This window comes from Hordeum vulgare, chromosome 1H, assembly GCF_904849725.1.
Source record: "Hordeum vulgare subsp. vulgare chromosome 1H, MorexV3_pseudomolecules_assembly, whole genome shotgun sequence".
Lineage (NCBI taxonomy): Eukaryota > Viridiplantae > Streptophyta > Magnoliopsida > Poales > Poaceae > Hordeum > Hordeum vulgare.
In genome coordinates this window covers 316413367-316429655 of record NC_058518.1, presented here as the reverse complement: position 1 = coordinate 316429655, position 16289 = coordinate 316413367, and positions in this window count along the sequence as shown.

Sequence of the window (16289 nt, the reverse complement as noted above, 5' to 3'; positions counted from 1 at the left end):
TGATCCCTTTCATGGTTATGAGTGTGAGACGGTTGTAGCCCATCTTACCAAACTGCATGATATAGCCACCCTTTTCACTAGTGAGGAAAAGATCCGCCACTACTACATGCTCAAGCTGTTTCCTTTCTTGCTAAAGGATTATGCTAAGACCTGGTTCACTTCTCTTGCCCCTGGTTGTGTGCGTAGTTCCCAGGATATGGTCTACTACTTCTCTGAAAAATATTTCCCTGCCCATAAGAAGCAAGATGCCTTGCAGGAAATATACAACTTTGCTCAAGCTGAGGAAGAGAGTCTCCCACAAGCTTGGGGGAGGCTCATCCAGCTACTGGATGCTTTGCCTGATCACCCTCTTGAGAAGAATGATATACTTGATATAGTCTATAATGGACTTACTGATGCTTCCAAAGACCATGTAGATAGTTGTGCCGGTAGTGTTTTTAGGGAACGAACCATAGAACTAGCTGAGATTCTGTTGAATAACATGTTGTGCAATGAGAATGCTTGGACTATTCCCAAAACACCTCCTAAGCCAACTCCGAAGAAAAGAGGTATTCTATTCCTCAGTCCTGAAGATATACAAGAAGCCAAGAAATTTATGCGAGAAAAAGGCATTAAATCTGAAGATGTAAAAAATTTGATAATTTTTTTGCCAAACAACAGAATTTCAATGATTATGTTAGCACACAATTGGAAAAGAATGCTCGTATGCTTAGTCAATTAAGTGCTTGTGTGGACAGAAATGTCAATGATCTTAAGCTTCTGAGTAAGCACGCCTCTATGGTTACTACTCAGGTAGAACAAGTACTTAAAGCTCAGAATGACTAGCTCTATGAGTTGAATGATAATTCCGTCAGAGTCGTCACTAGAGGCGGTAGAATGACCCAGGAACCTTTGTATCCTGAGGGTCATCCGAAGAGAGTTGAACAAGATTCTCAAGGAGTTAGCACTGATGCACCTAGTCATCCTAGAAAGAAGAAGAAAGATGATAGGAACCTGCACGCTAGCAACCCTATTGCTGCTACACCTGAGAGTCCAAATGATGCCTCTATCTCTGATGCTGAAACACAATCTGGTGATGAACATGAACCTAATGACAATATCAATAGTGATGTTCATAAATATGCTCAGCCTAGCAATGAAAAGGATGTGGAGATTGAACCTAGTGTTGATCTTGATAACTCACAGTATAAGAATAGAAGATACGATAAGAATGACTTTGCTGCTAGCAAGCATGGTAAAGAAAGGGAACCATGGGTTCAGAAACCTATGCCCTTTCGTCCCAAACCATCCAAGAAAAAGGATGATGAGGATTTTGAGCGCTTCGTTGAAATGATCAGACCTGTCTTTCTGCAGATGCGTTTGACAAATATGCTCAAGATGTCTCCATATGCTAAGTACATGAAAGATATTGTGACTAATAAGAGGAGGATACCTGATCTTGAGATCTCCGCCATGCTTGCTATTTACACTTTCAAGGGTGGAACTCCTACGAAACTAGGTGATCCCGGTGTGCCCACTATACCTTGCTCCATTAAAGGAAACTACATGAGAACTGCTTTATGGACCTTGGAGCCGGTGTTAGTGTTATGCCTCTCTCTCTATCTCGTAGACTTGAACTGGATAAGTTGACACCTACTGATATCTCTCTGCAAATGGCCGACAAATCAACTCCTTTCCCTATCGACATTTGTGAGGATGTGCCTGTTGTGGTTGCTAACACCGCTACCTTAATAGACTTTGTTATCTTGGATATTCCCGAGGACGATGCCATGGTTGTCATCCTCGGAAGACCCTTTTTAAACACAACAGGGTCTGTTATAGATTGCAACAAAGGCAATGTCACTTTCCATGTCAACGGTAATGAGCATACGGTGCACTTTCCGAAGAAACAATATCGAGTACATTGCATCAATGCTATCGAAAAAACTTCATCGATTCTTATCGGGAGCTTTGATTGCCCTATTCCTCGTGTCAAGATGAAGTTTGATTTGCTTGTTGGGGAGATACACATCCCCATTGAGGTGACCTAGTGACTATTCGAAATTTCTCTGTTCTCTTTTGCGATTCGAGAAAGTTTTGTCGAGGGGATTTGATCAACCCCATTGACGTATTTCTTTCGATGACCATGAGATGGATGAATTGAGGAGTCACAAACCTCTGTTCCAAGCTTTCACTTTATGTTGCATAGAAGAAAAATGATATATTTAGTTTAGTTTTCCTTGTTTTTTGTTTTAGCGTCTGGTGGAAAAATACCCCAAAAATAAAAGTTCTCCGAACACTGTGAAAATCTAGTATGATTTTTTCTAGAATATTTGAAAGATACTGGGACAAAGAGTCTGTCTGGGGGCCACACCAGTGGGCCACAAGCCCTAGGGGCGTGGGCACCCCCGTGGCCATGCCACCCAGGATTGTGGGGCCCAGAAGTACCCCGTCCACTCATTCTTGCTCCCATCTGCTTCTCCTACCTCTAGAAAAAATCATTTCGCATCTCAAACCCGTGTTCTTGCTCCTCTTGCTGGGATTTGCGATCTCTTTGCTCAAATCACCGTTCTCCGAACTGTTTTGGGGAAATTACTCCTTGGTAAGTGACTCCTCCATTGGTCCAATTAGTTTCTGCTCTAGTGCCTTATACTCCGTGTATTTTTGCTGCCTTGGTGACCATGTTCTTGAGCATTGTATGCTGATTCTAGCTGGTCCCAAGTAGTTTTGGTGCGTAATATGGTCTCTAGGCACTTGTGGGATTAGTTGCTACGAGTTTCGTTGGGCCTTATTCACTTTTCCTTAGAATCACTAAAAAATTTCAGAAATTTTCAGAGATAGAAAAGGGAAAAGATGAGGAGTTTCTTGAGAGGCTCGTCAAGCCATGACCCCAAGGATGATGGGAGTGAGAAGAAGCCCAAGTATCCGGTCCCTCGAGTCGCAGAAGTTTGAGCGTGCGAGTGGCCAAGCGACGTGTTCTTACGCGCCGCTGGAATTTATGAGGACTTTTATCACTTGGTGGAAAACACAGGCATTACCGCCTTCGTTGAAGACAAGTGTTTGCAATACCTCCTCCTAACTAATATCTTCATACAAAGCTTTAACTTCTATCCGAGGAAGAATCCTCCTATGGTTGAGTTTAAACTTTATGATGTCCCCCAGCGCATGTCACTCCATGATTTTTGCAATGTTTGCAAATTACCTTACGTTGGGGATATTCATGAACCTCGTCAACGGGACTTGGAATCTTTTATGTGTAAAATTGTTGTAGGAGAGGAGAGAGGAGTGTCTTGCGCTAGAGCTGCTAGCATTCATTTTCTCGTGCTTCGGTACTTCTCATTATTTGTGGGAAAATGTTTGATTGGCCGTGGGAAGGCCGGGTCACTTAGTTCCCCAGATCTTGCGGTCATGCGCGAAGCCCTTTATAACGATAAAACTTATAGCTTGGGCGCTATAGTAGCTCAACGGTTGAACCTGAACCATTCTGAAGGTGTTGTCTATGGAGGTATCTATGTTACCCGTCTTGCCACACACTTTGAGATACCCATTAGACTGGAGGAGGAAGAAGAGATGCTTCTTCCCGAGATATATCTAGATTATGATAGCATGGTTCGCCATGACCTTCTTGATAGAGATATAGGTGGAAGGATGATTTATAACCTGGTATTTAGTCAGGGTACTCGTGATATTATTACTTCGCCTACTCCTTCTTTGTTCAATCTTCATGCAGGCAGGTACACTATTATGCCCTCTGAAAGTGCATGCTATGCCCCTAATCGTCTTTTGGTGTTAATGACAACAAATACACAGGAAACTAATCCTATTTGTTGAGTGTATCTCAGGATGGCAAGTACTTTAGTAGATTGAGAATTATGTGCCAAAGGTTGTCTGAAAAGATTGGGGATTTATATTTTGAGAAGGCTCGGGATTAAGAAAAGATGATGTAGACTAGTCTTTTGAGTTTACTGATATTGAGTATAGGGATCCCGCACTATTAAGAGGGGATCACAGGTTTTGCGATGAACTTGCTCATACCACATCTTTACTATCATACCCAATACCACATACTCTCCACTCTGTTCTCAATTCAAAACAGGTCTATTGCCTCGGACATCCGGCTCCCTCCGGACGTCCGAGGGCCGGATGACCGGCAGGCTTCGGAAATCCGCAGCCCTTCACCAGAAGTTTGTGAGTCATATAACTCGGAAATCCGGCTCCCTCCGGACATCCGAAGGCCGCACGTCCGGCCAAGCCCCGGAAATCCGGAAGCCTGCACCAGTAGAAGTTGAGTTCTATAACTCAGAAATCCGGCTCCCTCCGGACGTCCGAGCGCCGGACGTCCGACCCCCGTCGGAAATCCGGAACCTACCACCAGAAGAAGTTGAGTTGTATAACTCGGATTTCCGGTCCTCTCCGGACGTCCGGTCGCTGATAAATTCAAAATAGTTTGAGTCATATCTACAGGCCTTAGACGACCGACCCCTGTCGGACGTCCGACCCCTCGCGGACGTCCGGTCGCTGATAAATTCAAAATAGTTTGAGTCATATCTACAGGCCTCGGACGACCGACCCCTGTCGGACGTCCGACCTCTCGCGGACGCCCGGACTTCCGGCAACTGTCGGACGTCCGGACCCTGTGTGACTTAAAGTACCTCCAACGGCTGGATTTCACTCCCCACTATATATACTCTTCTCCCACCTCGTGAAAGGGGGTTCAACACAGCTAGAATACACCCAAGAACACCTTTACTCTCACTCACTCTTGTCTACACCAAATCCTAGATCCCAAGAGCATTTGTGAGTCCCTTTGAGTGTTGTTCCAATCAAAAGATAGATCGTCTCCCTCTCCTCCTTCCCACCAAAGTGATTTGTGATTTGAGCAAGTTTTGAGCAATCCCCGTGATCTTGTTACTCTTGGAGGTTGGAGACTCCTAGTAGGTAGGAGTCTTCAGAGAGGAATCAAACCATTGTGATATCCCCCAGAAAGTTTGTGAAGGTTTGGAAGCCACCTCAAGGCTTACCACTAGTGGTTGAGAAACGCCTTCGTGGAGTTATCTCAAAGGGAGAATAGGGTGAGCCTTCGTGGCGTTGGTGTGCCTTCGTGGTAACATCCGCCCCTCTAACGGTGACGTAGCTTCCCTCCAAGGAAGTGAACATCGGAATACATCCTTGTCTCTCTCGGAGTTGCGATTATTCCTAACCCTAACTCTCTACTTGTGTTAATCCTTATTACATACTTGTATTTGATTACTGTTTACCGCTTGTCTTACTTCACTCTAAATAGCTTACTCTTTGTCATAGCAATTATTAGGCTTACACTCATATTCCGCACTTTTGCCAAAAATTGCTAAGTAATTATTAAAATTTGGATTTTTACCTATTCACCCCCCCTCTAGGTCCATCTCGATACTTTTCAATCGGTATCACAGCCTCGTGCTCTATTTGTGTGGCTTAACCGCCCTAGAGCGAGATGGACGTGGATCCAGCTACGGTAGCTCCAGTGCAGAGGGACAAGACTTCCTCGGAAGTCAAGCCTTTCACCTCTAAGGACCTAGAACGGGCCCTTGCCAAGCAAAAAGAGGAGCATGATGCTTATCTTGAGGCCATGGTCCAAATGAGACTAACATCACTAACCACGGGGACAACCACGTCCCCGAGGGCCTCAGGGCCCCACGTGCACAGTACTTCATTTGGCCAACCACCTCCGGAGAGGAACCAAACCAGTGTTCCATGGCTTTAGGCTAGATCTCAAATTGAGAAACCTAAGTACAATCTGGAGAAAACCTCCCTTGCTTGATGACAATTCCGATTTTGCTTTGTGGAGAGTTGGTATGGAGGATCATCTTAGGTACGCCAATGATGAGATGTTGGACATCCTCGAGCATGGGTACAATCCTGTAGATCCAAGGTGCCTCACACCCAGAGAAACTTATGACAAGCATCTCAATGACACTACGATCATGTGCATAAGAAAAGGAATGAATGACAAGCAACGAAGACCATACATTCACATCACAAGTGCCAAGGAACTGTGGGATAGCATCATAAGGACCAAGACCGGTACCTCCACTCTTCGGCTTGCTCAATATGAAATTGCCAAGGGGCAATTACAGAATTTCAGTATGGAAAAGGGTGAATCTCCCAAGCAACTGCTAGAATGGCTCATGACTCTCGCCACAGACATTGAGTCATGTGACTGTGACAAGACGCAAGATGGCTTCTATCTGACCAAGAGATTTCTTGTGGACAAGTTACTTCACGCTCTTGCTCCGTATCACCATCAAATGGTATGGGACATGAGGCAGCATCATGGGTTCAAAGAAATGACTCCGGATGACATCATATCCACCTTCCAATTATTTGAAGAGTCAAAGGCAAATGCAACAAAGCACCTAGCCATGCATGGCACTTCAACATCAAAGATCTATCTTGCTTTGAAAGCCAAGCATGAATGTGACGAAGAAAGAAAGTGAAGAAGAAGAGGGTGATGATGACTGCGAAGATGGTGATGATGTTGACTCTGATGAAAGCCCATCTTATGAGGACATTGCTCTCTTTGTAAAGAAGTTCAGTGCCGGAAAGTTCAAGGGAAGATTCCCAAAAAAGAAGGTAAGGAAATGCTATAACTGTGAGGAAACCAACCACTTCTCCAATGACTGCCCTTATGAGAAGAGAGAATACAAACCAAGGTTTCCAAATACCTTTGTAAAGAAGAAGTTGCCAAACGCTATGAACTCCAAGTTCAAGAGGACAGATGGAAGAGCAATGGTTGCACAAGAAGAATCAGATCCAGAAGATGTTGGTGGAGTTGCCGGAGTAGCTCAGGATACACAAAGCACCTTGAGGCTAGTCAACAAAAGTGGTGATATTGTTCACTATAACTATATGAAGGACTACAAGGGCAACGCTCACAAGTGTTTGATGGCAAAGACTGCCATGGGAGATGAGGAAGACCAAAGCTCCCATGATAAGGTTAAGGTAACTCCACGGTTAAACTCTTTTAGTCTAGCTTCTACTCCTTGTGATGAGTATCTTGACGCGGAAGATCACTATGAGGATAATGACTTAGATCATCCCATGTTTGCTAAAATAAACAAATTTATGTGTTGTCTTAAAGGAAAGAAGCTCACTATGTTTCGCATACTTATGGAAATGGTGAGTAAGCACACCAATACCATCAAGGAACTCGAAACCCTCGTCACTGAGGAGAAGGAAAGAAATGAACTCCTTGAGCAGAAAGTCCTGCATGAGGAAGCACAAAATGATGCACTATGTTCAAAAGTAGGTGAAAACCTTGATAAACATGCTAATGATCTTGCCTCCTTGAAAAAGGTTGAATCTGTGTGCAAAGAATTACCAAATGATAAAGACCGACTTGTGAACTCTCATGCTTCCCTTTCTACGGACCGTGAGCGTCTATCCATGTCTCTCAAAGACAAGGAAGAGAAACTCACTGTTCTTACAAAGAGTTTTGAGGCACTTAAAGTCACTTATCTTGACACTCTAGCTAAGGGCTACTCCTCACCTATTATTAATGTTGATACCTGTACTACTAACTCTAGTAGTGAACTGACATCTATCGTTGAGGAAAACTGTTCATTAAAGGCACAGCTAGACAGAGGTCTCATGACATGTGCACAAGGACAAAAGACTCTCAATGAGATCTTAAGTCGGCACAATGGAGGTTTCGCCAAGGAAGGGCTTGGGTTCAACCCAAGCACTGCCAAGAAAAGTGCATCTCCTCTCAAGTGTACCACTCCGCTTAAGGAAATATTTGTACGAGAGGGACACACTGAGAAAGGTAAGGTTGTGAGTGGATCGGCCACTAGGGGTTCGTCTACTCACAACAAGACAACCGAATTCATGCCTCCATCCTATGTACTACGCTAATCAAAGGAAGGAGAGGTCTATGCTAAATTCGTTGGTCCCCGTAATGCATTTGATTTTATGCTATTTGGGTCCCTAAGACTCTTGTAACTAATGTGAAAGGCCCCATGACAAAATGGGTACCTCAAACCAAGTATTAATTCGTTACAAGCTGTTTTCTGCAGAGGAGCCAAATGGGTGATCGACAGTGGAAGCACCAATCATATGACCGGAGATAGTAACTTGCTCTATGACTTCATGCAAGCCATTCGACCATACATGAGCATTGTATTTGGTGGAGGGTCGAAAGGGCAGGTAATTGGGTTGGGCAAGGTGGCAATCACTAATGACATGTCTATTTCAAATGCCATGCTTGTCCAATCTCTTCAATATCATTTACTTTCAGTTCGCCAATTGGCTTCCGTCGGTTATGACACATTATTTGGACTAACGGATGTGAAAGTCTTTAAGAGAGATACTCTTGAAGTGGCCTTTGTTGGAGAGTTGGATGGCAACCTTTACACGGTTGATTTCTCGAAAGAGAGCACCTTCCATACAACTTGTATAATGGCCAAGGCCGACATGGGATGGCTGTGGCATCGCCAGCTCGCCCATGTTGGCATGAAAAATCTTCAAAATCTCTTAAACGGCAATCACATCCTTGGACTAACAAATGTATCTTTTAAGAAAGATCGTGTGTGCAGTGCATGCATAGCTGGGAAACAACATCAATCAAGACATCCACCCAAGAACATTGTATCCACTTCGAGGCCGTTAGAGCTCCTTCATGTGGATCTGTTTGGGCCTCCTTCATGGGCAAGTCTTGGAGGGAAAAGTATGGCCTAGTCATTGTTGATGATTACTCAAGATATACATGGGTGTTCTTTCTCTAGTCCAAGGACGAGACGAAGATCACTTTCATTGACTTTGCCAAACAAGCCCAGCGGAAGTTTGACAAGGACATCAAAGCAGTAAGAAGTGATAATGGCTTTGCGTTCAAGAACTACACCCTAGAAGAATTTCTTAGTGATGAGGGAATTGAACATCAGTACTCCGCACCTTACACCCCTCAACAAAATGGTGTGGAAGAGAGGAAGAACCGGACACTTGTGGAAATGGCAAGGTCCATGTTAGACGAATACAAGTCACCACATAGTTTTTGGGCTGAGGCCGTCAACACAGCATGTCATGCATCAAACCGGCTCTTCCTCCGATCAATATTGGAGAAGACTCCATATGAGCTCCTAACTGGGAACAAGCCCAATGTTAAGTAATTTCGTGTGTTTGGATGCAAATGTTTCATCCTCAACAAACGGGAACGGTTAGGAAAATTTCAATCCAAAACAACTGAAGGGATTTTTGTTGGCTATGGGTCAAACTCTCACGCCTACAAAGTCTACAACAAATCCACTAGATGTGTAATAGAAACCTGTGACGTGACGTTTGATGAATTTAACCGCTCCCATGCGGAGCAAGTTGATCTAGATGATGCAGGTGAAGAAGACTCCCCACAAGATATCTTAAACATGGGTGTAGGTGCACTTCTTCCCATGGAACAAAGACCCCATGATGATGATGAAGATGATGAGAGTATCTCTCATCCACAATACAGTTCACTGCCTGTACCTCCACAAGATATTAACACACACATCATGCCAGTTGTTGAGGATCAAGTGGGAGAACATGTCTCTCACCCTGATGACACTCAAGAACAAGTTGATCTTCAAGAGGTAGACCAAAGTATGGGCATGTTTGATGATGAACCTCAACAGGTGCAACGTGAAGAGGAATATCTTCTGTCGCACATAAATGATCCATATGTTGGGGACGTTGATGGTGGAAACAAAGTCGAAGCTCGTGAAACCTTGACCTCCATCATGCCACGTGTGGCCGGTCGTTTTGATATTGATCAAATCCTCACAGGCGTGTAGGAAGGTAGAGTGACTCATAAACAATTAACAAACTTTTGTGCTCACTTTTCGTTTGTCTCTAGTACCGTGCCACACAGGGTTCAGGATGCATTGTGTGACAATGACTGGCTACTTGCTATGCAAGAGGAGCTAAACAGTCTTACACGCAACGAAGTATGGTCATTGGTAGAACGACCAACTGAGGAACATAATGTCATTGGAACTAAATGGATTTTCAAGAACAAGGAAGATGAGAACGGGACTGTCCTACGCAACAAGGCAAGGTTAGTAGCACAAGGGTACTCCCAAGTTGAAGGTTTGGACTTTGGTGAAACTTTCGCCCCTGTTGCTCGTCTTGAGTCCATTCGCATTTTATTGGCCTATGCTGCTTTCAATGGTTTTACTTTGCATCAAATGGATATGAAAAGTGCTTTTCTTAACGGTCCTCTACAAGAAGAGGTATATGTATCACAACCACCTGGGTTTGTTGACCCTCATCACAAAGACCATGTATATAAACTTCACAAGGCTCTGTATGGTCTTAAACAAGCACCCCGTGCTTGGTACGATCATCTTAAGAAGTTCCTACTCGATGATGGCTTTGTGGTGGGGGTGATCGATCCCACTCTTTTTACTAAGAGGGAAAATTGTGATTCGATCTTATGCCAAATCTATGTAGATGACATCATTTTTGGTTCTCCTAACATCCATTTGTGCAAGAAGTTTGCGGCCTCCATGACCAAGATCTTTGAGATGTCACTCAACACGGACTTGAAGTTCTTTCTTGGTTTTCAAATACAACAATTTCAAGAAGGGATTTTCTTGTCTCAAACTAAGTACCTCAAGGACATTCTTGAAAATTTTGATATGAAAAATGCTAAACCAATGAAGACACCCATGGCCACCGATGTAGTTCTAAATGAATACACAAACGGTATTCCTTTTGACCCATCTACTTACCGCTCCATGATTGGTTCACTGCTTTATCTTGGCGGATCTAGACCGTACATCAAGTTAAGTGTAGGTATATGTGCTAGATTTCAAACTTCCCCTAGGGAAAGCCATCACATGGCGGTTAAGCATATTCTTAGATACCTTGTTCACACCACAAAGTTAGGCTTATGGTACCCTAAGGATGCAAAGTTTGATCTTATTGGGTACTGCGATGCGGATTGGGCCGGTGATAAAGTGGGTCGGAAATCCACTTCCGGTGCATGTCAGTTTCTTGGACGCTCGTTGGTAAGTTGGTCCTCGAAGAAGAAGAACTGTGTTTCTCTCTCCACAGCCGAGGCCGAATATATTGCAGCCGAAAGCTGTGCAACCCAACAGCTATGGATGAGGCAAACACTAAAGGATTATGGTATCACGTATCGACACGTTCCTCTTCTCTATGATAATGAAAGTGCCATAAAGATCTCCGAGAACCCCATTGATCACCCTCGTGCAAAACATATTTATATTAGGTATCATTTCTTGAGAGACCATGTGCAAAAGGGTGACATTGATATTACCCATGTGGGTACCGACATGTAGTTGGCCGACATTTTCACCAAGCCACTTAGCGTAGCTAGGTTCTGTCAACTTAGGCGTGAACTTGGTATCTTGGAGCTTGACAACATCTCTTGAAACCTTGCACGGATACACACACTCACATTATGTTTGTGTCTTGATGTGGGCATGTATTTAGGGGGAGTGAGTCTTAATTTTCTGTTTTTTAAGCTTAGAAAGTACGCATAAATCAATTCATACATGTAATGCTTGTAGGAAACTATGTTCGTATTTTTTTGTGTGCGAAACCATGCAAGTCATCATCTCATCATCAAAACAAAAAAATACAGAATCAGTCTCTGCCTCCTCCTTCTCGGACGTCCGACAGGTCTCGGACGTCCGGCGGCAAAATCCCTTCCGGTCGTTCGACCGGTGTCGGTCGTCCAACACAACAATCACCTCCGGACGTCCGACGCCTGTCGGACGTCCGACGCCTCGGGCCTATATATATAGCTGGGCGCGGGGGCTGGGCTCTTGCCCTAACCCTCAGCACCCCCTTTCCCTATCACAGCCGCCGCCGCCAGCTCGAGGAGCTCCTGCCTGCGTCGCCAAACTCGAGATCGGGCCGATCTCCTCCGCAGATCCTCCATTCCTTCCTCCGTATTCTTCGCGGGATCCGTCCTCAGGTCGCTCCTCCGCCTCCTTTCGCGTTTGTTTTGATTCTCTCTCTCTCTCTCCCATGTATCTCCATGTTCATTCCTCATTTGGGGATTTTTCATCCGCATAGGTGTTTGTGCTCCATGGGCAAGACCAAGAACACCGCTCGGAAGACCGTGGCTGGCTCATCCTCTCGCGCCCCTATGAACACGGGGTCGGACTCGGATGAGCCACTTCATCCCTTCAAACGGACTGCCGGCGTTCTTCGGCCCGGCGTTCTCCATCTCCACAACTGCCCTCGTCGTCTGATGGTGATGACCCCGACTTCGAGGAGGAGCTTGCCGCCGAGGACCTTCCTGTCCAGCACGTCGATCGGAGGTCCAAGCCAAAGCCCGGGACTCGCAAGGCGTCCTACATGACACAACCTCCTCCTGCCCAGCCCGCAGGTGAAGCTCGCCGCATCTCACTAGAACCTCCTGCCACGTTAGGTCGTGCTATCACGAACTTCACCACACTTGGCACAGCTTCATATCTTACTTTCCGCCGCGACATTGATCAATACGCTGTCGTACGTGACTCTACTGACTCACGTTTCCGCACAAACATCCAAGCGGACATTTTTACCACAGTCATTGTTCCTAAGGGGTTATATATTCATCACTCTATTGATGTTGAGCATATTCGCATGCACCCGGCGAAATATCCGGGTGCCATTGAGCTTATTTAGGCATCGGGGTTTGCCGCCCCGTTTGCCTTTCATTGCAGCTTTAATGCTGCTGCCATTCACCAGTTCTATGCCACATGCCATTTTGGCCCAGACCACACTGTGAGCTGGATCACCTCTGACGATCGCTTCACAGCTTCTTATGATACATTTGTTGCCGCACTGGGTTTCCCCAATTCCTGTTTCAAAATACATAGGGATGATCCTAACCATGCGCCTAAGTCTATTGACGCGTGTGGGAATATTCTCAAGCCACTACGTGAGCTTGATGCGGATGAACGCATGAAGGACCTTAACCAGGTATCCATCTGGCGGTCACCTTATTTCATCATTTTTCAGTGTCTCATCCGCACCATCTATCCCAAGATGGGTGATAAGGGTTCTTGAAGTGGCTATTGTATCGACATCATGTCTCACTTGTTCGAGCACCCCAAGGACAAAATCAATGTGCCTCATTTTCTATGGCATGAGATTCGGCTTGCTAGCTTTCAGTACAAGCAAGACTTTCCTCACACCCCTTTCATCCAGGCTCTTATTAACCATGTGGCTGATTTCTCTGTGGCTGTCACTCACACACATCGCAAGTGGGTCATTCCCGCTCACATGGCGGATGACTATGCTCCCAAGAAAGCCCCCTCATCCTCCACATCCACTCGCCGCACTGTTGCACGGGCCGCCACCCCCTCATCTAGCTCCGCTCCTCTCGGTCGCATTGCCAAATTTCTTGGCAACGCACATTCTGCTTTGATGAAGGCCGTTTCTTTCGAGTGTGGTCAAACCCATGATGTGATTTCTCGCTTAGTCTCCTCCAAAAATGCCCTCAAGGCTCGTCTGAGAGCCTCGAGTTCTCTTGATGTGAGTGATGATGAGGCCCCTCCTGCTGCTCCTCCTACTGATTTTGGCTTCCCTTCTGGTCCTGAGTGGTCTGATTTCCTTGACGAGGCTGGTGGCAGTGGCTTGCCTGATGATGCTGATGATGATGGTGATGAGCTCTGAGCGTGATTGGTACTGTTGATGGCTCCCTTTTTGGTACTTGGTGCCAAAGGGGGAGTAATGTATCATAGTTTTTAGTCTTTGGAGATTTAATGTACTGGATAAACTCATGTATGGCTACTTATGAATGGTTGTGATTTGCTATGGATTGCTATGGTATCATCATAGACTATTATGTCTTGCTCCACTACTTCTATGATGATCTATTACCTTTACATGTTGATCCATTGGAGCTTCGATTTTTTATTATCATGCATATACTAAGGGGGAGCTCCGTACTAAATATCTCCTAGACTATAATGTATGTTAAATCTTTTTGAGACCTATGTATATGTTGTCATCAACTACCAAAAAGGGGGAGATTGAAAGTGCATGCTATGCCCCTAATCGTCTTTTGGTGTTAATGACAACACATACATAGGAAACTAATCCTATTTGTTGAGTGTATCTCAGGATGGCAAGTACTTTAGTAGATTGAGAATTATGTGCCAAAGGTTGTCTGAAAAGATTGGGGATTTATATTTCGAGAAGGCTCGGGATTAAGAAAAGATGATGTAGACTAGTCTTTTGAGTTTACTGATATTGAGTATAGGGATCCCGCACTATTAAGAGGGGATCACAGGTTTTGCGATGAACTTGCTCATACCACATCTTTACTATCATACCCAATACCACATACTCTCCACTCTGTTCTCAATTCAAAACAGGTCTATTGCCTCGGACATCCGGCTCCCTCCGGACGTCCGAGGGCCAGACGACCGGCAGGTTTGGAAATCCGCAGCCCTTCACCAGAAGTTTGTGAGTCATATAACTCGGAAATCTGGCTCCCTCCAGACATCTGAGGGCCGGACGTCCGGCCAAGCCCCAGAAATCCGGAAGCCTGCACCAGTAGAAGTTGAGTTCTATAACTCGGAAATCCGGCTCCCTCCGGACGTCCGAGCGCCGGACGTCCGACCCCCGTCGGAAATCCGGAACCTACCACCAGAAGAAGTTGAGTTGTATAACTAGGATTTTCGGTCCTCTCCGGACGTCCGGTCGCTGATAAATTCAAAATAGTTTCAGTCATATCTACAGGCCTCGAACGACCGACCTCTGTCAAACGTCCGACCTCTCGCGGACGCCCGGACTTCCGGCAACTGTCGGACGTACGGACCCTGTGTGACTTAAAGTACCTCCAGCGGCTGGATTTCACTCCCCACTATATATACTCTTCTCCCACCTCGTGAAAGGGGGGTCAACACAGCTAGAATACACCCAAGAACACCTTTCCTCTCACTCACTCTTGTCAACACCAAATCCTAGATCCCAAGAGCATTTGTGAGTCCCTTTGAGTGTTGTTCCAATCGAAAGATAGATCGTCCCCCTCTCCTCCATCCCACCAAAGTGATTTGTGATTTGAGCAAGTTTTGAGCAATCCCTGTGATCTTGTTACTCTTGGAAGTTGGAGACTCCTAGGCGGTAGGAGTCTTCGGAGAGGAATAAAACCATTGTGATATCCCCCGGAAAGTTGGTGAAGGTTTGGAAGCCACCTCAAGGCTTACCACTAGTGGTAGAGAAATGCCTTCGTGGAGTTATCTCAAAGGGAGAATAGGGTGAGCCTTCGTGGCGTTGGTGTGCCTTCGAGGTAACATCCGCCCCTCTAATGGTGACGTAGCTTCCCTCCAAGGAAGTGAACATCGGGATACATCCTTGGCTCTCTCGGAGTTTCGGTTATTCCTAACCCTAACTCTCTACTTGTGTTAATCCTTATTACATACTTGTATTTGATTATTGTTTACCGCTTGTCTTACTTCACTCTAAATAGCTTACTCTTTGTCATAGGAATTATTAGGCTTACACTTATATTCCGCACTTTTGCCTAAAATTGCTAAGTAATTATTAAAATTTGGATTTGTACCTATTAACCCCCCTCTAGGTCCATCTCTATCCTTTTCACCCTCGGACATCTACGTATATTGGGGTTGGCCCAACCACAGGTGCCCGTGCCCGAGCCGCCACTCGAGTACCAGACGCGAGTTTATTAGTGGGAGCCAGAGGAGCTCACACAGCAGTGGCATCCACAGTCCACTCCGGACTACCCCGGAGCTGGTTATTTCCCTCCTTGGGAGTAGACCAACTTAGGCGAAAAGCCTAAGCTTGGGGGAGTACGTGTTCTCACCGACTTTACATTCTTGCTTATGCTTTCACTTTGTTAGCCGGTGTTCACACTTTGCCACTAAATCATCCATGCTAGTTTATTTTCTTTTTATCTTTTCTTTTCGTGTGTCTGTCTAGTTTGAGAAAACCAAAAAATATTTTCTTTTCTTCTTTTGCTTGTTGGGAGCTTTCCTGTGTAGATAGTTTTCTTTTTCTTTGGGTCAAGGTAGAAGATATTGGTTACAATGTTTAGTGTCTCTTGCATGCATACCTGTTTAGCTTTCAAAGAGTCATATTACTTTGTCTTCTCCTTTGTGTTTGCCTGTAGATTCCAGCGTTAGTCCAATGCACAAGCACGCTTATTATTGTTCACATCAGTCGGTCGTGCAAGTGAAAGGCAATAATGACGATATACGATGAAGTGACTGAGCCTGGAAAAGCTGGTATGAACTCGATCTATTTTGTTTTTGTAAATATGACTAGCTCATCATGCCTGATTCAGCTTTGTTGTGAGAGAAACATGTTTGCAATGACAA